Below are 26159 nucleotides of genomic sequence, written 5' to 3'. Positions count from 1 at the left end.
CTGGTGTGCTTCTTCCATATGGGCTTTGATACTTCTCAGACATCTCAAGAACAGATTTGATTCATTGAACACTAATGACAGAAGACCTCATGAACTATGAGAGGACATCAAGAATATCACTCATGAAACAACATCAAGAAAGTCAAAGGTTTTTAAAAAGACAAGAAAGAAAGAAAAGATCTAAGTGAATGTCAGAAGAGACTCTGAAACTTGCTCTTAACCATAGAGTAACTAAGGTAAATAAATGGAAGAAATTATGAAGTCAAAGAACTGAACAGAAAATTTCAAAGGATAAATTGAGAAGACAAAGTAAAATAGTATACTGAAATGTGCAAAACCTTGAGTTACAAAGCCAATAAGGAAGAACCAGTGGTGCTGAAGGAAGAAGTTCAAGCTGCACTGAAAGCACTAGCCAAAAACAAGGATCCAGTAATTGATAGAACACCAAATGAAATGTTTCAACAAGATGAGGAAGTACTGGAAGTACTTACTAGTCTATGCCAGGAAATTTGGAAGACAGCTACTTGGGCAATTGACTAGAAGAGATCCATATTTGTACCCATTCCAAAGAAAGGTAACCCAACAAAATGCTCAAATTATAGAGTAATATTGCTAACACATACAGGTAAAATTTTGCTGAAGATTATCCAACAACAGTTGCTGCAGTATATTGCAGGGAGCAATCAGAGATTTAGGCTGAATTCAGAAGAGGAATGGAACAAGGTAGATTATTGCTGACATCAGGTGGATCTTGGCTGAAACCAGAGAACACCAGAAAGTAGTTTACTTGTATTTTATTGATTTTGCCAGGCATTCAACTGTGTGGATCATAACAAACTATGTGTAACTTGAGAAGAATGAGAATTCCAGAACATTCATTGTGCTTCTGTGGAACTTGTATAAGGATTAAGAGGAAGTTGTGTGAACAGAACAAGGGAATACTGCATGGTTTAAATTCAAGAAAGGTGTGCATCAGGATTGTATCCTCTCACCATGCTTATTCAACCTGTATGCTAAGCAATAATCAGAGAAGTTGGTTTATAGAAAGAAGAATTTTCCCACACCACTGGAGCAAAACGCTAAGGGCACACAACAGAGCAGTAAGGGGAACAAAGCAATGAATCCCTGAGGAATAACAAAAATAGACTTGAAGGCCAAGGCATGGCACCCCATCAGACTCGACCAGAAAACACTGCTAAAGGTCAACAAACAGACTTGGAACTATTTATAGGATTTTCTTTTTTGTCGATAGTTTTTGTTGTTCTTGATGTTGTTTTGTTTTCTTTTGCTGTTCTGTTTTACTCTGTCTTGTTTTTGTGCTTATTGTTGTCTCTGCGTGTCTATCTAGATAAGATAGGCAGGATAAACAATCTGGAGGAGAAAACAATGGGATCAATGGTTCCGGGAGGGACACAGAAGAAGGGGAGAGGAGGGAAAGGAAGTGCGTGTTAACAAACCCAGGGACAAGAAAACAAGTGATTTAAAACCGATGGGGAGGAGAGCATAGGACTCCTGGTAGGACTTGATCAAGAGTATGTAACTGAGAGGAATCACTGAAACCCGAATGAAGGCTGAACATGACAGTGGGACAAGAGGAAAACAAAAGGAAGTAGAGGAAAGAACTAGGACTAGGAGGCAAAGGACATTTATAAAGGTCTAAATACAGGCATGTACAAATGTAAATATATTTATGTATAATGATAGGGAAATAGATGTATGTACATATATTACATGTTAAATATTATGGTAGCAGACAGACATTGGTCCTCTATTCAAGTACTCCCTCAATGCAAGAACACTTTGTTCTAATAACCTGACATTCTGTGATGCTCACCTTCCTGACATGATCACTGAAGACAAAATGGGTGCATAAGCAAATGTGGTGAAGAAAGATGATGGTGCCCGGATATCAAAAGATATAGCACCTAGGGTCTTAAAGTCTTGAAGATAAACAAGCGCCATCTAGCCAAGAAGCAACAAAGTCCACAGGAAGAAGCACATGAGCCTGTGTGATCATGAGGTGTCCAAGGGATCAGGTATCAGGCATCAAAGACCCAGAATAAAAAATCATATCATTGTAAATGAGGGGGGAGTACAGAGTAGAAACCCAAAGCCCATCTATAGACAATTGGACATCCCCTTACAGAGGTGTCACAAGGAAGAGATGAGCTAGACAGGGTGCATACAACTTTCTTCTAATTCTTTAATGCTTCCCTCCCTCTGCCCCGCACTATCATGACCCCAATTCTACCTTACAAATCCAGATAGAGCAGAGGATGTACACTGGTACCAATAAGAGCTGAAAACACAGGGAATCCAGGGCAGATAACCCCCTCAGGACCAATAATGAAAGTAGCGATGCCAGGAGGGGAAGGGGAAGGTTGGGGAAGAAAGGGGGAACTGATCACAATGATCTACATATAACCCCCTCCAATGAGGGTGGAAAACAGAAAAGTGGGTGAAGGGAGACATTGGTCAGTTTAAGACATGAAAAATAATAATTTATAAATTATCAAGGGTTCATAAGGGAGAGGGTGAGTGAGGGAGGGAGGGAGGGAGATGGCAGAGGGTGGGCGGAGATGAGGAGCTGATACCAAGGGCTCAAGTAGAAAGAAAATGTTTTGAAAATGATGATGGCAACCTATGGACAAATATGCTTGACACAATGGATGGATGTATGGATTGTGATAAGAGCTGTACAAGCCCACAATAAAATGATTTTAAAAAACATAAGTAAACATCTTTCTGATATTCTCCACTTTCAGCTAAGATCCATCTGATGTCAGCAATGATAGCACTAGTTCCACATTCTCTTTTGAATCATGCTTGAACTTCTGGCAGCTCTCGGTGGATGTACTGATGCAAAGATTATTGAGTGATCATTACAAAACTTTACTTGTATTTAATATTAATAATATTGTTTAATAATTCCTACATTCTGTGGGTAGCTTTTCTTTGCAGTGGGTGAAAAGGTGGATCTTGTCCGGTCAGTTGGCTTCAGTTTTCTTGGCAATGGCAAGTGAGTGCTTCTTCACCTGGTTGAAATGTTTCAATGGGTATTCTGTCCATTTTACTTGCATGTGACATCAATGACACTGTTTTATCATTTGAGCATTCTGTTGGGTCAAAATGGAAGCGTCCAATGAGTCAGCAAAGTCTTCTAAATATTCTGGTATAGATGAGTGCTTCCAGTGCTTCATCAGCTTACGGAAACATGTCAATTGGTATTCCATCGATTCCGGGAGTCTTCTTTTTGATTAATGCTTTTAGTGCAGCCTGAACTTCTTCCCTCAGTACCATTAGTTCTTGCTTATGTGCTACCTCTTGAAATGGTGGAATATTTGATGAGATGTTGGATCATATCTAGAGCATGGAACATGAAAAAAGCCAAAGATCATTGAAAAGATCGGAAATGAAGAAAAGATAAAAGCGATGTCAGTATAGACTACGACACTTGCTCTTAATCAGAGTCTCTAAGGAAAATGGAAGAAATGTTGAAGTAATAATTTAGAAAGGATAATTAACAGAGCATTCATTAATATGCAAATATGCTTAACTGTGTTACAACCAAGGACTCACTCACTGCCATCGAGTCAATGCCAACTCAGAAGCTCCCGTGTGGGTTTCAATGACTTTCCTGCTTCTGGGAGTGCATGTAATGGCTGGTAGTTTCCAACTGCTAATCTTGAGGTTAGCAGTCCAGAGTGTAACCACTACACACCCAGGACTTCTGAAAAATATTAAGGAACCCAGACTTCCCTACCAGCAGTTTATCAGATGAAAATATCAAGGGTAGTTAGGTTAAAATTTAACACCTCATCATTTCATCTCTCTTTTGACCCATTTTAAATTTGTTCTAGTTTTTAATGTTCTCTACTTTCTTTTCTATTGAGCTTTTTAAATTTTATTTGGTTATTTTTCTTAGTTTATTTTTTTTAATTGTCTGTGTATGAAATCCAGGGTAGATAAATCTATAGAAACAATAACTGAATTAATGTTTCCTTGGGGATGTGGTGGGGGAGATTTGGGGTGAGTGGGAAGCTAATAACTATGAAAATGTTCTAAAATTGATTGTAGTAATGATTGTAAATTTTTCCTAATATGAGTAAGTCATTGGACTGTATGATTTATGAATTATATGCCAATAAAATTGTTAGAAACAAACAAAAAACAAAAAAAACCTACTCGGAGTGGTGCGGATGCAATAAAGCTGTAACATCTCTTTTGAAAATAAAAAGAAGAAGAATACAGTATCAGAATTGGAGGAAAGCGTGCGACTTAACCTGTGGTATGCAGATGACACTACCTCACTTGTTGAAATGAGGACATAAAGCATTTGCTGATGAAGATCAAGGACATTAGCCTTCGGCATGGATTACAAGTCAATGTAAAGAAGACCAAAATCCTCACAACTGGACCAGTAGGTAACATGACAAATGGAAAAAAGGTTGTAGTTGTTATAAAAAGACACATGGCATTGAGTAAATCTACTGCACAAGACCTCTTTAGATTACTGAAAAGCAAGGACATTGTGGGAAACTGAGGGACCGGATGAAAATGTAAGTGGCCAAATTCTCTGTGCTCATAATCACAGAGTTTGGAAGGCTGACTCTGATGGGAGAAGACTCCCACATTTATGAAATAGAGATGACTCCCAATGCACATTCTCCAGACTTATAATTGTCCCCCAACAGCTCCCCACAAAAGTGCTACTTTAAAGGTGTCTCCTACTTGCGCCTGGCTCCTCACTATGCGCCCAGAGGCTATCTAGCTCAAAGAACTCAAAGAATGATCAGATTCTATTGTCTGTCTCACCCAAAGTGCAGCTGACTCCCCTATGATACTGATCATTATTGTTTCCCTGGAGAGAGCTCAGGGACATCCAAGGTTGAGCAGCTCAGGAACATTCAAGGTTAAGCCCTAGACTCAGTCTAGTACCCATCCACCCTATTACGTATGTGCCTACTGGACGCTTGCAAGCCTCATGATTATATAAACCCGTCGGAAAATACATTTGCTCTCTCTCTTGATCCTGACATTGGGAAAGGTGAGCCCCTGTACCTCATTGTTCTGTCTCCTTAGTTTCCAATTATACAAGTCGCTCCTCAGGACTCATTTGGTTGTGGGGCTGGTTCCCAGAGGATGTTACTTTGAGGACTAAGGTGCTTCTGACGCAAGCCGTGGTATTTTCCATTGTCTCATATGCATACGAAAGTTGGACATTGAATAAGGAAGACCGAAGAATTGATGCATTTGAATTGTGGCTCTGATGAAGAATATTGAAAGTACCATTGTGACAGTGGGTCTTTTGGTGCCAACATAGCTCCCATAGGAACGCATGAGCAGAGTTTAGCCTGTCAATCAGGTTGCAGCTTGATTGGGAGGCAACCAATAAATGGCTCTTTCTCTTTCTCCCAAGTGATTACTCCAGCATGCTGCTGACTGAGTGAGCTGCTCTGCACTACCTGTGGACCAAGCCAACCCATGGGTTGTGATGGATCATGTCACTGTGCCAAGCATCCCTACTGAACTGAGACTCCATAGAGACCTGCTTTGCTACACTGCTGCACTGCTAGCCTCTGCTATGCCTCTCATCTGCCTGCTGGTGCTACCCCACTTTGCTGTGTCTGCTGCCTGCAGGCTGACTCCAAACCTCCCACCAGCAACTTCCCTGTCTGTTTACTTGACCTTGGACCAGCTGCCAGTGTGACTTAGAAAGACCTTCAGTATATTAACTACACCATGAAAGTGAGTTGGCCTGAGCCCTCTGTACTGCTGCATGAACTAGTTAGCTGTTGTATTCCTTCTCACTATATAACCCTCACTATATAACCCTATCCTCATATAGATAATCATAATAAGTGTCCTGGTTGTGTTACTCTAGAGAACCCTGCAACACAACCATGGACTGTTTAAAGGACAAACTGGTCTGTTTTGGAAGTACAGCCAGAATATTCCTTAAAGTCCAGAAAGGGAAGAATTTATCTTACATACTTTGAACATGTTGTCAATAGAGCTAGTCCCTGGAGGACACTAAGCTCGGTAAAGTGTGACGGCAGTGAAAAAGAGGATCCCTCAACAAAATCAATTGACACAGTGCTTGTCTCAATGGGCTCAAATATGAACAATTGTGGGGGTGAAGCAGGACTGGGCAGTGTTTCATTCTAATATATATAAGTCACTATAGATCAGAACAACAACATAACAACAACAGAAAGATTCCAGGTTTTTTAAAGTTGTCATTCCATTCTTAGTGATTCCAAGAGTTTGCTTGTAGATCTCTCAGTAGTCAAGAGAGAAGACATTCCCAGAACTCATGCACTCGAAACTTCTGCCTCTAAGAATTAAAGCTACTCTCCCCTAGAAAATACAGATCACCCCACCCGCAAGTTTCCTTCACTGAATGCAGTGGTTCTCAGACCTTCAGAATCACCTAGGAAGCTCATGGAAAACAGATGGCTGGGTCTCACCTGCTGAATTTCCACTTCATAAGGTTTGGAGGGGAGTCCCTCCGTGGCACAATTAAGCCATCTGCTACTAGAGGAAAGTCTGGTGGTCTCAACCCCCAAAAGGCACCTCGGAAGACAGGTCTGGTGGGAAGGTCACAGCTTTGAAAACCACAGAAGCAGCTCTACTCTGCACACGAGGAGTTGAAATCAACTTATTGACAACTAACAAGAAGTTAATTTGCATTTCTAACACGTTCCCAGATGCTGGGATTGCTGGTGTACAAAGCACTGGTGTAGTTAGACCCACCCCCACTGCAGTGTCTGCTCTAGTCCCAGAGAATTTGAGTAGAGAGCACTGTTGGGGACAGTCACTCAAACTGGCCATGGGTCTTCCTTGGTCATCAGTGCCACGTCTCCCGGGGCACCCTGTTCTGGCAGGCTGGGCTACATCTCCAGTTTAACATGCCCAAAATAAAACACTCATTTTTGTCTTTGTTTTTCCTGTCTGGATTCTCCCTCTTCTATTTCCACCATCACCCCCACAACCGCCAATTGCCCAAGAATACTCCTCAGAAAATAAGATTGGTGGCTGGCATTTGCTCTGAAAAGGTTTCTGAGCAATCATTCTTTGGTGTTTACTTCAGCTATTTTTTGCTTTGTTATTAAATTTTTAGAATACAGAAAATAAAGTAACCAAGAATGGCATAACACCAGACATTTCTGTCATTTGCTTTGTCATTCTAAGCTTCACGAAATTAAACACTGCCAGTCAAGCGGCAGTCTCTGCTGGATCCCTCTCACCAGAGGCAACAATAGAAGAATAAAATATGCATCCATCCAGTCTGTTGTGCTGATCACTTATATCCTGTGTTTTATCTCAGACCCCAGTAGTTGTATGAGGCACTGTTATCATGGCCCCACTTTTCTAGTCTTGAAATGTTCGTTTAATGGAAAGAACTCTTGGACTCATTCAGGCATAGATATTTAACCATACCATATTTCATCCTACCTGGGATACCATTCATATTCAGAAGCATCCTGATGTCAGAATTTTTGTTTTAAATGTATATGTTTAAGGCTCAATGATCTTTTGCATCTCACTTTTGGGTATTTATAAAGGGGGGAATGCAAGCAAAATAAATTCGGTTAAGTATTCCTAGGATGATCTGCACATCCAAAGTTCAATGCTTCCGCCCCACGTTTTGACTCAACGTCTTGGATGCTCATGATTTTCCATACAAGGCTGTCTTTGGTCCCTTCAAAAGTGTCATTGATGAAAGTAGGTGATGCTTAACAGCATCTTTGGAATGTTCTCCCCAACGGCTGGCACCCGTGGTCTTTTGATGTTGGCTTTTCTTTCTTTTTGATCTTACCAGAAATTGCCGATGGAAGGATCTCAGACAACTGTGACTCAGATCTCTTCCTCAAATGGCTCTACATGTTTCGCTGACTGAAACATTGAGGGACAACAGCACCCAGTCATATTACCATGTCATGACACTTCGGGTGAGCTTATTCTGCTTTTTAATTAAGTTAGTTTTTTTATTTCAGAATGTAAACCGCCTAAGGTATTTCCTCTTACATCCTTGCACCTTAACTTGAGGTGGAGAAGAGGAAGGTTGTCTGTGTTTGTGTGATCCATTCTTCTTGGTAAAGGCCGTGTGGAAGTCATTTGCTTAAAGGATAGAGAGGGCTGGAGGAGATGTTCTAGAAATTTGACTCAACTGCAACCAGATGTTTTCAGAGTTTTTGTGTATAAAATAAACAATGTTTACTTCTATGTCAAAGAGATTAAGAGTTATAAATCACTCTGTGCTACATCTGTATTTCTTCTTTTCATTTATTTTTTTTAAATAAATCATAATTTACATATGGGAGTCACAGGGTGGAGCAAATAGTTAAGGACTGGGTTGCTAACCAAAAGGTTTGCAGATTGGAGTTCACCTAGGGGTGTCTTGGAAGAAAGGCCTGGTGATCTACTTCCAAATAATCAGCCTTTGAAAGCCCATGGGAGCACAATTCTACTGTGACACATAAGGAGCTACCATGAGTCAGAATCGACTCAGTGGCACCTGTTTGGGGGCTTAATTTACATGCAGTAATACTCATCCTTTTAAATAAACAATTATGTGAGTTTGGACAAACTCACCCAGTTGCATTATTGCCACCATCATTAACATAGAACACAGTTTCATCACCAAAAAGCTCACCCATGCTTCTTTACACTCAACCCTTTCCCCTCCCCCAGCTCCTGGAGACTCCTGATCTGCCTTCTGTCCCGGTAGTTTTACCTTCTCTATACTGAATGGAATCTCACAGTGTGTAACCTTTTGAGCTGATGTCTTTCATTCACCATAAAGTATTTAAGAATTAACCATTTTGGTTGCGTATATTCATTCCCTCTTAAAGCTAAATAGTATTTCATGACCTGGCTGTACCAGTGTGTTTATTTATTCATTCATTGAAGGACAACGTGGTTGCTTCCTGTTTGGGGAGATGATGAATAACACTGCTGTAAACATTTCTGTTCTATGTGCCCACAAAACTTTTTATTTTATTTGCATAAATACTTTGATGTAAGACCACTGATTCATATGGTGAGTGTATGCTTAACTTCATAAGAAACTGTTGAAATGTCTTCCAAAGTGACTGTATGGCCAGACATTTCAATAAAATATTTAAAAATCATTGGCAGATAATATATTTTCTTTTGGGTTTTTTGGTGAATTTCTTAAATTAAATACATTTATGGGGGGATCTGACATCTCTTATCACAATCCATACATACATCCATTGTGTCAAGCACATTTGTACATATGCTGCCATCATCATTTTCAAAGCATTTTATTTCTAGGAGCCCTTGGTATCAGCTCCTCATTTCTCCCCCTCCTTCCCCCAGTCTCCCTCCCTCATGAACCCTTGATAAGTTATAGATTAATATTTTCATATCTTACATCATCCTCTGTTGCCCTTCACCCACTTTTCTGTTATTCATCCCCCTGGGAGGGGGTTATATGTTGATCCTTGTGATCAATTCCCCCTTTCTCCCCCCACCCCATCTTCCCCTTCTCCTCCTGGTATCTCTATTCTCATTGTTGGCCCTGAGGAGTTTATCTATCCTGGATCCCTTGTGTTGCAGGCTCTTATCTGTAGTAGTGTGAATGTTCTGGTCTAATCCAATTTGTAAGGTAGAATTGAGGTCATGATAGTGGGGTGAAAGAAGCATTAAAGAACTAGAGGAAAGTTGTATGTTTCATTGGTGCTATACTGCACCCTGACTGGCTTGTCTCTTCCTTGTGACCCTTCTGTGATGGGATGTCCAATTGTCTATAGATGGGCTTTGGGTATTATTTTGTTCTGGGTCTTAGATGCCTGATACCTGATCCCATCGACCCTCATGGTCACACAGGCTGGTGTGCTTCTTCTATGTGGACTTTGTTGCTTCTCAGCTAGATGGCCGCTTGTTTATCTTCAAGCCTTTAAGACCCGAGATGCTATATCTTTTGATAGCCTAGCACCATCAGCTTTCTCACCACATTTGCTTATGCACCCATTTTGTCTTCAGCGATCGTGTCAGAAAGGAGCATCACAGAATGTTGGATTATTAAAACAAAGTATTCTTGTGCTGATGGAGTACTTGAATAGAGGCCCAATGTCCATCTACTACCTTAATTCTTAACATATAGATATAAGTACATAGATATATTCCCCCCTCATTATGTATAAATATATTTACATATGTACACACTTATATTTAGACCTCTATAAATGTCCTTTGTCTCCTGGCTCTTTCCTTTATTGCCTTTTACTTTCCTCTTGTCCCACCATCTTGTTCAGCCTTAAAGGGTTTAGTAATCCTTGCTGCTACATTGCCCTTGATTAAGCCCCACTAGGCATCCTATGCCCTTCTCTCCATTGATTTTAGTTCACTTGTTGTTCCCTTGTCCCTGGGTTGGTTTCCTCCCTCTGCCTTTCTCCTGCCTCCCCTTCTCCCATACCCACCCACCCCCCCAGAACCATTGGTCCCGTTGTTTTCATCTCTGAATTGTTTATCCCACCTACCTTATCTAGATAGGCATGCAGGGACATTAATAAGCAAGCACAAAACCCAGGCAAAGCCAAACAAAACAACAAAGGAAGTCAAAACCAACAAAACAATAAGAACAACAACAAAAGAAACAAAAACAAAATAACAACAAAAAGAAAGCCACTGACAAAAATGGAAAAGCCTATAAATAGTCCAAGATCTGTTGGTTGGTCTTTACGAGTGTTTTCCAGTTGAGTCTCATGGGGTGCCACACTGTTTCCAAAATTTATTTTTGATATTCCCCAGGGTTCATCACTTTGCTCCCCTTGCTGCTCTGTTGCATGGCCTTAGTGTTTTGCTCCTGTGTGATGGGGTCAGATTGGGCACAATTCCCTCACTCTGTCTCCAGTGTTGTCCCTCATAGCGCTATAGTTCAGTGAGGAACTTTGTGTCTCTTGGTGGAGTCAGCCCTATGGTCCTCTCTGAGCCTTGTCTGCTCTGAACAGGAATATCATCTTTGGGGCTTGGTGGGCCAGGAGGTGTTCCCCTCCCTCTGCATCCTTCTTTGTTTCTCCTGTGTGCTCTAATCAGATGTGCCCCTCTCCCCAAGCTATAGCTTCAGTGCTGTCCTCTGAAGTGCATTCTTCTCGGGCAGGGGAGGGGGGGATTCTACATAGTTGGGATTGGGGCCAGTCTCACAGACTTCTCTTTTGGTTCCCTAGTACATGCCAGTATATTGTATTCACATCTTGGCACATGAGGTTGAAGCCTGGTCTTTCTGTCCCTCTCCTGTGAATATATAAACAATACCCTCCCCTTGGGTGGGTAAGTTCCCTGGTCCCCTTCCCTACCCATGTCTCTTTTTATTCCTTTTTTTCCCCCTCCTATTTAGTTGGCTGCCATATGTATCTCTGGATTGGGTTTGGTCCCTTCCATTGTACCTGGACCTCACCCCAGGAATGTATGTATAAAGTAGCTTTTACCCTACTCTCCATTTTTTAAGCTTACCTCAGCGGGCTCATGTTGTACTTGTCCTTTTGTGCTTGGCTTACTTTGCTTAGCATGATTTCCTCCAGTTCTTCCCATGAAGACTGTGCTTCATGCGTTCATCGCTGCTTTTTAGGGATGCATAGCACTCCATTGAACATATGTACCACGTTTTTCTGATCCATTCGTCTGTTGATGGATATTTGGGTTGCTTCCAACTCCTTGCAATTGTGAACTGTGCCACGATGAACACTGGAGTGCAGCTGTCTGGCCGTGCATTCCCACCAGTGATGGTGGAGAGTTCCTGCTGGTCTGCATCTTGTGTAGCACTTGGTTCTTTTTTTTTCTTTTTTTAAGAGAAGAACATTTTATTTTACCACAATTGTGTTTTTCAACACCTGGTGAACCACAAATTTCTGTATTTTGGGTTAAGGTTACTCCATCTGCAAGAATATTATCTAGAACAGAACAGAATGTAATGATGAAGCCCTGGGTATGCTCTTGCTCAGGAAATTCCAGTGCTGTACACTTCTAACCTGACTCAGACGTACCAGCACATCTTAGTATATTTGTAAGGTAGTCTCTTCTTAAGATTTGCAGTGTTTCTAAGGCTTCTTCTTTAGATAGCGCAACTTCTTTGCTGAACTTGGAGGGTTTTGCTTCTCAACATTCCTCGGCAATCCGGAAACCTACTGACGCCAGCTTCACCAGTGCTGCTGGGGACAACGGGAAGCTTCCCAAACCCCACTGCATTTCAAAGCAAGACGCCTACTCTCAAGTCCTAGACTTAGAAACCCGAAGCCACCTAGCCCTTGTGCTGTGAGTAGTTCTTTTTTTATTTTTTAAAACTCCAATTTAATAAGGGATATAGTCACATCTCACTTAAGTTTTAATTTGAATTACCACTAATAATTAATGATATTGAGCATATTTTTCCTGAGCTTTGTTTGTCATTTGCTTATCTTCTTTGATAAAGCATTCAAATATTTTCTTCATTTTCCACTGAGTTTTCTTGTCATTTTCTTGTCTCATATATATATCTATAGATATATAGATATATATAGTCAGTGTTTTAAACCATGACAAGAGCCTTGAAAATGAGTTCTTCGTGTGCTTGCTTTATGTCATTTTTTCTCTCTCTGGTTTTAATCATATATTTCTAAATAAAGGTGGGGTTTGGGTTGTTAATCACATTTTTCTCAACCTCCTACAGCCTTTGGTAGCAATGGTTGTATTTTCCACTTCAGAAATTCCTGAAAGTTAGCTGGTGAAATGACAGAGCCATATAAAAGATGTGTCTGGTGCTGGGATAATGAATGTCTGTACAACTGAGACCTCCCATTTGAGTTCTTTTTTTTTTTTCTTCTAGCTAAAGAATTTGCAGAGGAGCCTTGGTGGCCTCTCCTGTGTTGTTCTCCTGACCATCCCACCAGTTGCTTCTTGGGAAAAAGATAAGGTTGTAATATATGCTCCATACAGAGTCACTGCATCGGAATCAACTTGGTGGCAGTGGTCGTTTCTTAAAATACCTACTGAACAATCTTTAGCACTTTCTTTAGGAAAACTCTACTGACGATAACTTCATATTTTAGATTGTGTTTCTAAAATAGTTTTGTTTCACCTCTTTCTCAAAAGGTATTTGAACTGGGTATAAAATTCTACTGGGTTTTTTTTTCTTTCTTTCAAAACATTGAATGTATGAGTGACAGTGTTTCTATCACTATCTTATTAAAAGTAATCTGTCTCCCCTCAACCCAACTCCCCCTGGCTTTTCATGTTTTCCTCTATGTCTTTGGTTCTCTATAATCTGGATATGATGGGTCATGGTGCAGATTCATTTGTATGTAGACTAAAATTAAATAAATTTCTTGAACTTTGTAGAATGGTATATTTCAACATTTCTAGGAAATTTTCACTATTAGCTCTTCAAATATTGCCTGTATCCCAATCTTCACACTTTCTCATCAACTCTAGAACTCTGATTAAATATAACAGAATTTCTGACTGTGTTCTCTCAGTATCTTGCCCTCTCCTGTGCATTTCCTTCTTCTGTTGTTATGTTTTTCTTGAACTTATTATTTCACTGTCCCAAAAAACAAACATACCAAGAACTAATGTACTGAATGATCCAGTTACCCATGGCTCCCAGACATCTATTCTTGGTTACTTTTAGTTAATCCTCTGTCAGCTCAGTCACCCTCCATGCAATCACACTAACATCTTTGGGGAAGTCATTGTTCAAAGAATCATTTCATAATATAAAACTACCACTACCAGCTGCCCTTGAGTTGACCCCAACTCATGGTAGACCCATGTGTATCACAATAAAACTGTACTCCCTAGAGTTGTCAATGGCTGATTTAGGGGCAGATAATGCCCAGGCATTTCTTCTGAGGTGCCTCTTGGTGGACTCAAACCTGTAACCACCTCAGAAATCCTAGAGAGTAGTTCTGCGCTGTTCTATGGAGTTTCTGTGAGTCCCAATCTACACAATGGCAGTGGGTTTGGGGTGAAGCAGGATTCGGGTGAGGGTATGTCTTGGGTCAATCTCTTTTGAGATGTGAAAGGAATTAAACAAGCAAGTGAGAAGCGGAGATAGGAGAAGAGACACACCAAGGCACATGGACCTCCCCAAGGAACGAGGAAGCAGACACTGGAAAGACATGGGCTTTCCTCCAGAGTCAGTGCTCTGAAGTCAGACTTCCAGCCTCCTGAAATGTGGGAAAATAAACATCTGTTAAGTCACTCACTTGTAGTATTTCTGTCATACCAATTGGATAGGAGGACACCCATTAATCCTAAACACATAGCATCATTTTCCTATTAGCAATTGTGCTTCACCATAATTTGCTTGCAAGCTTATTTTAACACTTCAAAAATTAACAGCGCCATCTTGAGATATTTTAAATGTATGAAATTTTTTTCTTTTTCTTTAAAATCATTTTATTAGGGGCTCATAAAACTAATTGTGTAAAGCACATTTGTACATTCATTGCCCTCATCATTCTCAAAACATTTCCTCTCCACTTAAGCCCCCGGCATTAGTTCCTCATTTTGCCCCTCCCTCCCCGCTCCCCCCTCCCTCATGAGCCCTTGATAATTTATAAACTATTATTTTGTCATATCTTGCCCTGTCTGACGTCTCTCTTCACCTGATTTTCTGTTGTCCATCCCCCAGGGAGGAGGTCACATATAGTTCCTTGTCATCGGTTCCCTCTTTCCAACCCACTCTCCCTCTACCCTCCCTGTATCACCACTCACACCACTGGTCCTGTAGGGATCATCTGCCCTGGTATCCCTGTATTTCCAGTTCCAATCTGTACCAGTGGACATGATCTGGTCTAACCAGACTTGTAAGGTAGAATTCATATCATGATAGTGGGAGCGGGGAGGAAACATTTAGGAACTAGAGAAAAGTTGTATTTTTCAATGTTACTTCATATCCCCCTGACTGGCTCGTCTCCTCCCCAAGACCCTTCTGCAAGGGGGTCTCCAGTGGCCTGCTAATAGGCTTTGGGTCTCCACTCCGCACTCCCTCCATCATTCACTATGGTAAGATTTTTTGTTCTGATGATGCCTTGTACCTGATCCCTTCGACACCTCATGATCGCATAGGCTGGTGTGCTTCATCCATGTGGGCTTTGTTGCTTCTGAGCTGGATGGCCGCTTGATTACCTTCAAGCCTTTAAGACCCCAGACACTATACTTTTTGAAAGCTGGGCACCATCAGCTTTCTTTGCCACATTTGCTTATGCACCCATTTGTCTTCAGTGATCCGTTCGACACCTCGTAATCACACAGGCTGATATGTTCTTCCTTGTGGGCTTTGTTGCTTCTGAGCTAGATGGCCACTTGTTTACCTTCAAGCTTTTAAGACCCCAGACGCTATATATTTTGGTAGCTGGGCACCATCAGCTTTCTTCACCACATTTGCTTATTCACCCGCTTTGTCTTCAGCGGTTGTGTCAGGAAGGGAGATTTTTTTCATCACTCCCTCCCAATTTGCCTAAATTCACAGTGCCATTTTCATCATGATTGAATCCCATCACTACAAATTAAACCATTTATTTTCAAAGCCAGCAGAAAGTTCCTGAGAGACTGAGGTTAAAGCTTCAGTAATCATTCCCATGTGGCACACAGATCAGTCATGTCAGCTTCTCATTGTTTGGAAATGTCTTCCATCCAATTTGAGGGATTTGGGAATTTCTCCTTCCTTCAATTGCTTTAGGCGTGCTGGTGGCATAGTGGGTTACCTTTTGGACTGTTAACAGAAACCACCAGTTGCTACTCAGGAGAAAGATGGGGCTTTCTGTTCCCATAAAGATTTACAACAGGAGTCCTGATGTTGTAATGGGTTCTGTTCTTGACTGCTAAGCACAAGATCAACAGTTCAAAATCACCAGCCATTCTACTCCCATAAAGAATTACAGCCTCTATAACCCACAGACAGGGACAGTTCTACCCTGTCTTATAGAGATCCTGTGAGTCAGATTCTAGTGGATGCCAATGAGTTGAAAGAATTGCTACACAAATGGAGCAGTTCTACTCTATCCTGTAGGATTGCTATGAGTGGGAGTAGATCCAATGGCAGTGAATTTGGCTTCTTGTTGGTTTAATTGCATTGCTTGGTGAACAACAGGAAAATTCTTGGCCACAATATAATCTCATCTATTTATGGGAAGCATTATGGCTTAAAACCAAAAAACCAAACCTACTGTCATTATGTTGATTCCAACTCATTGCTTAAGTCCCATAATCATTTTGCTGTTACTTAGCAATGAACTCTGAATTTCCCCTATTTCTTTAACATTACAGAGAGACTTTTATCCAAATTGGGGCTTTTCTCCTGCTATTCTATTTCCTTATATAGAAGGTGTACAACTTTCCTTTCCAATGTTGACTCATAGGGTAATATTGATAAGAAATATACAAGAGTCATTAGATTGAACACATGGCATGCCAACATGCACATTTTTCAAACAAAATGACAACAATATGAACAACCGACCAAATCCATATGTGTTCAGAAAAGGACAACTGTATTGTTATTGCCACATGTCTCAAAGTAAGATACATTCCATTGTAAAAGGAATAACAAAATGTTAAAGTATGGGGTAAACATGTCCAATTTAGAACTGATGAAATATGGCCAAACAAAATTTGATAAGATAAGGGGGGGGGGGGGACAGACAAATCCATGATCTAGTATAAATTTTAACAGACTACATTCAGTAATTGAGAAATGTCATTTTATTAGGTGCCATCTGGTTGGTTCCAACCTGTAATGATGCTGCGTACACTAGATGGAACCAATACCCAGTCCTTCACAACTGCTGCTACATGGGGGCCCATTGTTGCAGTCACTGTCTCAATCTGTTTCACGGAGGGTCTTCTACTTTACCAAGCCTGTCCTTTCCTGGAGATTTAGGGTCCACTGAAAATACTGAGGGATGCACATTTGAACCACCTTATTAGTAACCATAGTATTAGCCACTTAAATGGTGTCCAACAAGAGAGAAAAAGCATCCTTCTTCTCAACTGCATGCATATTCACAGAAAGGGACCACATAATAGTCCACAGAGCAATTCACCAGAATTCACATCCTAAGTGTTCTCTTAATATGGAATGATTTACTTGTAAATCTAACCAAATGATGACTAAAATTGCAACTTTGGAAAATTACTTTAAAACACATCTCTATATCATTGGCAGATTTAAAATCTATAAAAAGAAATCTATATTAAGAAATAAGTACTGTAAGTAAATAATAACAAATACTATGTATCACTTAGGAGCCCCAAAGCAGCAGAAAGCATCTGGGGCCATCGCAGCAAGCACTCTCACTACTTTGACCTCTCAGTGGTCAATAATGGCATTCCAGGGGGCTCTCAAGAAGATCCAGGAAGCCTTTGACCAGGCATGCAGTTCTCCACAGTGGGAGCCCACCTGTCTCCTGATCATACAGAGCATTCAGAATTCAGTAAACCACTGTGTGCCCCTGCCCTGTGCATGATCACATCTCCCTCCAATATTTGTAACTGCACTTCTCTTGCACTAAGACAAACACAGTCACTCCACCACAATGGCCCTAGTTAGGCCAGGAGGATTCAGTCTTCTTATTTAGATTCCAGAAGGGCTGAGGTGTTTGATGTTCTGAGAGATGAGACCCCATTTGTGGTGGAATTTGAAGGGTGAGAAGTACTACCAAAATGTAACCATTCACCAGATTGTGTGCACAAAGCAGTGAACTCTACCCTTCAAAAGCCTGAGCAACTTGACCTTCAATTACACTGGGAAAGTAACTTTCTAACACACCAAAATCAAATCTGTGTGATAGGATGGTGGCTGCTATAGGGAAATCCTCCAAAGAACTAAAAAATGAGCTGTGTCAAAAAGTCAAATTACATATATGGGGGAGTTTCAAACAGTTGTGGAAAGCAGGGCATACAATAGGAGGTTTGATAAGCTGTTGAATGTATAACTGATTATGTGTTTTGTAAACCTTCACCTAATTCACACAAAAGGTTATTTGTTTGTTTGTTTTGTAATCTGGAAAATGGGGGATTAAAAGATCATTAAAATTTCCATGCATTTTTTCATGGAAATATATATATTGTCTCTAGGTGTAGTAGCTACTGCTGGTGTCCCAGGCAGAGCCCATAGCCCCTTTAACAGATCAACCTACCTTTCCCACAGTAGCACCTCGTGGTTGCCCCTTTTCCATCACTCTGCCTTCAACCAATGGGAGCCACCCATCTAGGAGATTATGCCCTTCACCCACCACTCCTGAGGACAGTCAACAGTCAATCATTGACTCAAATAGAGGCACCAAAGCCTAACCTGCTTGCTCGATCTCTGGTCCAGACCTCCCAAGGCATCAGACATGCTGGACCCCAGATAACATCACAGCCTTGCTCCATCCTTCCCTTGCCTTATCCTGCTCTCCTCAGTTCCCTTATCCCCAAAGCTGAGTCTCAATAAATTACATACACAAGAATTTCTATTTTAGGCTCTACTTCTAGGAAATATGACAAAACAGCAATATAGAAGCATAAATACTAATATTAGGAAAGAGAAAAGTTAATGAGCATTAAACAGGAATAGAATAGCAGAATGCATTCAAAAATAGCAGAAAGAGTTCAAAATAAGGTTTAGGAGTTAAATATAGAAATGTGCATAAAAGAAGGTACAACTTAAAACTATTAAAAACAAAAGAGGATATGTAACTATGGAAAAAAGAAATTTTAAGACATTAAAAAACTATGAGCAGTTTTTTACCATTAAGCTTAAATACTTGAAATGAATATATTCTTAGAAAAATATCTATACAAAATGGACTCAAGAAAAAAATCTAAATAATTATATAACCATTTAAGAAAATTAATCATGAGTTGAAAAGTCTGCCTGTTAGAAAATAGGCTCTGATATCTTAGGGTTGTTTTTTTTAAGTTGTCAAGGATTTCGTGTTCTTTCCTTTTTTTTTCCAATTAGTTGGGATTTAATACATACATCATTCCAAATTTCAATCATATCAAGTAGAATGTACAACTGCTACCACAATCAGTTTCCAAACATTCTTTTTCTACATGGACTCTTTCACATCATCTCCCTTTTGCCCCACTACCACCACTGTACCACCCCTCCCCACACACACACACACACACACACATCTCTTATTCTACTTGCAGTCCCTCCAGGTTCATCGATCCTGGGCTTCATAAAGCAAAAAACAGAAAAGCATGTAACACAGCTTCAAGAGGGTGACCTCCATTAACATAACACCTGTGAGATACACTCCAATATGAACAGACAAAAAAACGAAGAAAACAATACAAACCAAAAATACAGAAAATTTTGGAAACTAGATCAGGTCCAGCCCGCATCATAGGGGGGACCGACTGACAAAATTTTAACTGTTCTGGCCAGATTTATGCCTTTAATCTTCTACACTCCTCTCTCCCAAGCACTCTGTTTAGTAACCACTTTCCTCCCTTCCCTCTTCTTAGATAGGGGGAGTTCTCTGAAGGCATATTTCTAAGGTTTTATAGACAGTTTCTTCAAAGCATTCAACAAACAGATCACTCCCATCTCAAGCTAACTAACTTTTCCAGAAAATAAGACGATAATATGGCCCAACTCATTTTATGATGTTAGAAAAACTTTGATATCTGAACCAGACGATAACAAAATGAGAAAGAAAAAAATCACATGTATGAAAACAGATATAAAAATTCAAAACAATAATATACAAGCTATATACATCGATGTGTTTTCAAATAGTAACACATCATACCTTCATTAAAATTATCTCCAGGACTCAGAGATAGTTCACATTTAAATGTAATAATTGTTCTTTCCATTATTTAATTATCAAGATTATCTTAAGTAGAGAAAAGGCATTTTTTAAATTCCACACCCACTAATAATAAAACTGTTGAGGGATACAATGGATCTTTTCCTATATTGGTAACAACATAACCATCAATATTCTTTAAAAACATATCTAATAGAGAAATATTAAAATGTTGCTCTTAAAAATCTAGAATAAGGCAGGGATATCCACAATCTCTGCTTCTATTCACTTTGGCTGGAAGTTCTAGTCAACATTCTAAAAGTTCAGGAAAATTAACTTAGCATAGAAATAAGCAATAGGTCAAACCCTATACAACGTTATTATAAGGAAAAATAATAAAGAGCAAGCCAACATCCCTAGAGAAGATTAACACAAGTCAGAAAGATGTATGCACAGTGTTTTCCCTGTAACTTCCTACTTAAAAAGACTTAAGATAGCTAAACTTCCTGGCTAACCAACTGTGCTCCCATTCCAAAGAAAGGTGCGGTAATTAGTTTATTGTTCCAACCTGGCCAATAAACATATGTGGGATTAATTGAAGGGCAGAGAGATAAATGGCTCGGTGAGCCTCACCTTTCTTGTCTCTTGCTCTTTGATCATCAGACCAGTGTGTGGCTGCCTTGCTTGTTCTGTGCCTCAATTTGCAAGCTACACTACCTGTGGGACACCTAACCCATGGACTGTGTCACTGTAATTTGAGGTTCCTTCAAGACCTGCTTCGCCACACAATTGGAATTTACATCTCTTGAGCTGGGGACTGTCAGACCCTGTCATCTGGCTGACTGTTGGTGACTTGCCTTGCTGTTTTCTGCCTGTGCCCGGATAGCCTGAACTGCTCTACAGAGGACTACCTGGTGGCCCTCAAGACTTGAAGGACGGCCAGTGTCTCACAACTGTCTCACGGGAGTGAGTTGCACTGAGCCATTTGTACTGCTTTATAATTTAACTGTTTATTTCTTGTGTTATACATCTATCTATCTGTATAAATATATATATAAAATTATTAGCAATCTGGTTTAGTCTCTCTAGAGAACCCTGTCTAACACAAAAAGTGATCTAACAGAATAAGGAAATTAGCAAACAATACTATTATTACCACATGTAAGCAAAATTTTGCTAAAGATAATTTTAAGATGGTTGCAATAAGGACATCAACAGAAAACTGCCAAACATTCAAGTCAGATTCAGAAGAAGATATGCTGATGTCGGGCCTATCTTGACTGAAAGCAGGGGATAACTGTGTTTTATTTACTAGACAAAAGCATCCAACTATGTAGATCATAATATGTTATGGATAGGAATTCAACTAGGAGTTTCAAAACATGTAATGTGCTCATGTAGAACCTGTTCTACATGAGCAGTTGTTCATGTACGACCATTGTGGAAAGCCATATGGCTACCTAAAACACTTGAGAATAGAAACACCATAGGACCCAGCAATACCTTTGCAGAGCATAGACCCCAAAGAAGTAAGACAGAACACAAACAGATGTGTGCTCTCCCATGCTCATTGCAGCACAGTTCACAATGACAAGAAGCCCAAATGCCAATCAGAATGAATAAAGAAACTCCAGTACATACACACAATGAAATATTGTGCACCCCTAAAAAATAGTGATGGAATCATGAAACCTCACAACATGGATGGACCTGGAAACCATTACACCGAGAGAAGTTACTCAATCACAATAGGACAAATGTTGTATGAGTCCAGTATTATAAGGATAAACACCAAGATAAAGGTAGGCTTCTGCTCTGGGTCATGTAATCTTCTAATCTAATCTTCTAAGCAATGAGATAGATAGCGTGCCTTGTGCCTATGAACCATATGTCACCCTCTTCACCTCCTTTATATGTACATCTTAAAAACCACTTAGAAATACTGAGGGCAACAAATGTATAGATGTGCTTTACACAATTGATCTATGTATTGTGATGAATTGTATGCACCCCAATAAATTGATTTTTTTTTAAACACTTAGAGGAGACTACCTCTGCGGAGGTCAGTTTTTCAAGAGTGGGGGAGAGCAAGAAGACCATTCTATTGCTGCCACAAAACATTGTGCTAAGATCACCCCAAATCAACAGACATGATCCCAAGAGTGACAAGGGAACACAAGTCAAGATGGGGAGAGGAGTATATGTATGTCTTGGAGAAGGCAATTCCATTTCTGTTGGTGAGTCCACTGAGAGGAGCAACCTCTCATCAGGAATGCTTAGCAATACTAATATAGAACCTAAGGGGAGTATATGCCTGGTACTATGTCCTTAATTGGACACTTTGATCTAGTCTCTATCCAGTCCTTGGTGGCTCAGGCCACGTGCTAAATAATACTGAGACTTTAGATTCTGTCCTTTTGAGAATAACAACATCCTTCATGGACCACTCCAGAAGATTTAGATGTGGAAACCCCACTAAGTGAACTGGGCTTAACTCAAACTCACCTGTAGCACATGAAAGGCACTGACATACTCCCTTAGACTGAAACACCCTAGTGTGAAAAGCAGCAGATGACAGATATTCTAAGGCTATGGAATTGGCGGTCAATGGACTTTGGTTTGGATTCCTTGCTTTGAGGGTGTCCACTGAATGGTAGCCTGGGACTACCATATATTTACTATTTTAATAACACCTTCCTTGTTTATTATGACATATATTAGACTGGCAGACATGGTTCTGCCTTCATGAGTGAGTGGTATTAAAAAAAATTTCCCTATCACCAACTCCCATTGCTTGTGTAAATAGTGTCCAGTCACTTAAGAGTTTCATCTGTACAAATCAACAATCCGTGGATTGTGGTCTCAAGTTGTTTACACTTGTATAATTTCCTTTTCTCAACAATGTTTTCTGTTCTATACCATTGGCTAAATGAGGGACACTATCGATAGTTTCTGGTTACATTATGCCCTAGGGAGATTATTTATAATGTTCTTTATCATAAAATGATAAGGGTGACTCTAAAGTGAACCAGAGACATATATAAACCATATATGTATGTCTATATATTAATTCTAGCCCCAATCTAAGAACAATTAGTTCTTATGTCATGGGTCCTCATGAAGAGATCGTTGAAGATATGGGTGCTATAGCAAAATGTGGTGAAGAAACCAAATGGAAAGAATAGCATCTGGGGTCTTAGATATTAGAAAGATATAGCATTCTGGGGTCTTAAAGACTTGTCATCAAACAAGCAGCCAATCTAAGTGAGGCATCAACTACGTCCACTTAGAAGAAGCACACCAGCCTGTGTGATCCAAGGATTTAAAATAGTAAAATCCAAATCTAAAGAAGGGAATGCTTTCAGAGTTTAAGTTGTGAACACCCAGTTTGCAGAAGGCTATGGATGATAGTGGAACCCCAAACTCCATTTGCAGGGTTCCCATATGGATTATACTTCAGATGAATCCCTTCTGATCATAGTCATGAGATGCGAATAGCCTTGCAATGTAAAATTGATCATGGCAGATGTAGTTAGGCTAAAATGCAACGCCTTATCATTTGATCTCCCTTTTGACTCATTCAAAAGTTGTTTCAGTTTTTACACTTTCTGTTTTCTTTTTGACTGGGGCTTGTCTACTTTTTCTAGTCATCAGAGTTTCATTTCTCTCTCGTCTTTCAAAAGTCACTTCTAATGGGTATTCATTTCTCTTTTAGTATTTTGCTAGAAGCAGCAAGAAGCAACCAACACACGATTGTAGTGATTTTTTTACTGTGGCTGCAAATCTTTGGCACTCCTTCTATTGATTGGGGAGGCCTATGTACTCTCTCCACTTTTTGAATCTGGATAGGCTTCTTGGGACAAAAGAACTTTAGCCTAAAGAACAAGGGGAAATGACCGTGTTTGACTTCTAAGGCTGAGTCATAAAAAGACATGCAACTACTTTTTTGGAGGGGCATGGGGACAAGACCCATTCTCTTGGAGTCCTGAGTTGCCATATAAGAAAACTGACTACATGAAAGCTGTCTGCTGGAGAGACCACATGAAGCTCTGGTTGGCAGTCCCAGAGAAGTCACCCTTCCAGATCCACACCAGCTATGTGAGTGCCCAAATATATGAGTCCACCAGCTGAGTCCACCAAGGGATGCCATGTGGTGCAGAAGAGTCACCCAGCTGAGCCCTGTAAGAATTCACAGGCCACAAAATCAAGGGAGAGAATAAAACAGTTGCTTGAAGCCAGAGATCATCACATGTTTTCTGTAAAGAACCAGATAGCAAATAGTTTAGACTATGCTTACCAGATGTTTCCTGTTATAATTACTGAACTCTACCACTGTAGTACAAAGGCAATCAGAGAAATATGCAAATGATATGTGTGGCTGTCTTCCAGTAAGTCTTTATTTACAAAAACAAGCAGCAAGCCAGATCTGGACCCCGTGAATATAGTGCATTGACCTCTAGCTGGGATATTAAGTTTTAAAGTAGCTTGTAATGTAGAAATAAGCCATCAAAACACCAATAATGTGTCTTTTTCCCAACAAGTTTTGCTATAGTCACAGGTTCTGTCAGAATGTGGTTTTCCTTCCAAGACATGACAGGGGACACTTTGACCAGAGGTCTTATACTGGCGTGATGTGAGTGTAGAGTTTACGTTAACTTTACCCAAAGAAGTTGCTCTCTGTCCTTGGTTCTTAAGAAATAACTTCTAAAACCTTGGAAATTCTCTAGTTGACACCAATATCTTTGATGGGGACTTCAGACCATACCAGAGGCCTGGTGATGCTGTGGCTGCGATCCACAAGGTCAGCAGTTTGATACCACCAGCAGCTTCGTGGGAGAAAGACTGGGCTTGTAGTTTCAGAAACTCACAGGGGGCCACTATGAGTCAGCATTGACTTGCTGGCAATGAGTTTGGTTAGAGTTTTCAGACCACACCAGGAAGCCCCACCAAGGAATAACAACCTTGTGATCACTTCATAATACGGGAGCGAAGAAGTAAAGTTTGAGTAGCATAATGAAACCTCCCATAGAAGCACTGGACATGAGAACTCCATGGGCTTTCCAGTTGGTAAAAGACATGCATGCAAGTGGGAGGGTAGCACACGACTTTCTGGGACATGGATGCTCCATGTTGGGAATGCTCCCAATCTCACTCTACGTATGTCTTGATTTCGATTCTCTTTGCAATAACTAAACTTCAACCATGTGTCTAGCGTTTGCTATGAATGGTACCAGCAAGTTCTGGAAACTGAGAGGGTAATGAGAGCCAGCACATCAGCATGAGGGGCCTGGGAGCTCCTGAGTTTATGGCCGGTAATGTGAAAAGGTAGAGAGAACCCTCAAATTTGTAGCCAGTTGGTCAGAAGTGAGGGTACCAGGGAGACTTCCAAGCTTGAGGCTAATGTCTGAGGTCTTGGGCAAACTTGACAGTCTGGAAGACTCTTCCCTTTGACTGGTGAGGTCTGCCATAATGGTCTCCAGATGGCCAGAGGATGAAACGCTGCCCATGCTGCTGGCATATTGATAATCAACAGATTTCTATTGATTGACACAATCTGGTGTTAGACCAAGGTGGGATTTCATTTTTCCACAATGAGTCACCAGCTTTCAAGTCCACAATCTATATCCTTGTTGCAGGCAGCCCAATGGCCATGCAAATTCCACAAATGTCCAGTTTTATTGTGGCAGCATCTATTTCCAGGCGACAAACTCCGTATCACTTTGACTCACATTTTTTTTTCAATGAAGGGATCAAATATAAGCAACCCATGACTTGTGTTGGGAAAATCCCTACTCTTTCTATCCCGTTGTTCAGCCACCCTAAATACTTGCTTCCAAGTTCTTGTCTTAGATGACTGCCCCGGCTTCCCCCATCATGTTTACATTCTTTCCAGCTGGAAAAGGGAAAGGCGAGGAGCAGGACATGACTCAGAAATAGCCCTCATCACTTCTGCTCACTTCCTATTGGTTAAGACATTATTCATAATGCAACGAAGGCTGGTAAATATGGTAAAATTTAAATGGTCATATGCTCAGGTAAAGCTTTGATTTTGTCAATGGTGTTGGGTGCCATGGAATTGGTTCTGACTCATAGCACAACAGGACGAAACACTGCATAGTCCTGTGCCACACTCACAGTTGTTCCTAGGCCTGAGCCCATTGTTTCAGCCACTGTATCAGTCCAGCTCATTGAGGGTCTTCCTCTTTGTTTCTGCCCATCCACTTTACCAAACATGATGTCTTGCTTCTCCGGGGACTGGTCTCTCCTGACATGTCCGAAGTATGTAAGATGAGATCACGAGGTGTCGAATGGATCACTGAAGACAAATGGGTGCATAAGCAAATGTGGGGAAGAAAGCTGATGGTGCCCGGCTATCAAAAAGTATAGCGTCTGGGGTCTTAA

The sequence above is a fragment of the Echinops telfairi genome, unplaced genomic scaffold (assembly GCF_000313985.2).
Source record: "Echinops telfairi isolate 266 unplaced genomic scaffold, ASM31398v2 ScPeMD7_5592;HRSCAF=6446, whole genome shotgun sequence".
In the NCBI taxonomy this organism is placed as follows: Eukaryota; Metazoa; Chordata; class Mammalia; order Afrosoricida; family Tenrecidae; genus Echinops; species Echinops telfairi.
Note: the sequence above shows the minus strand (reverse complement) of the source record.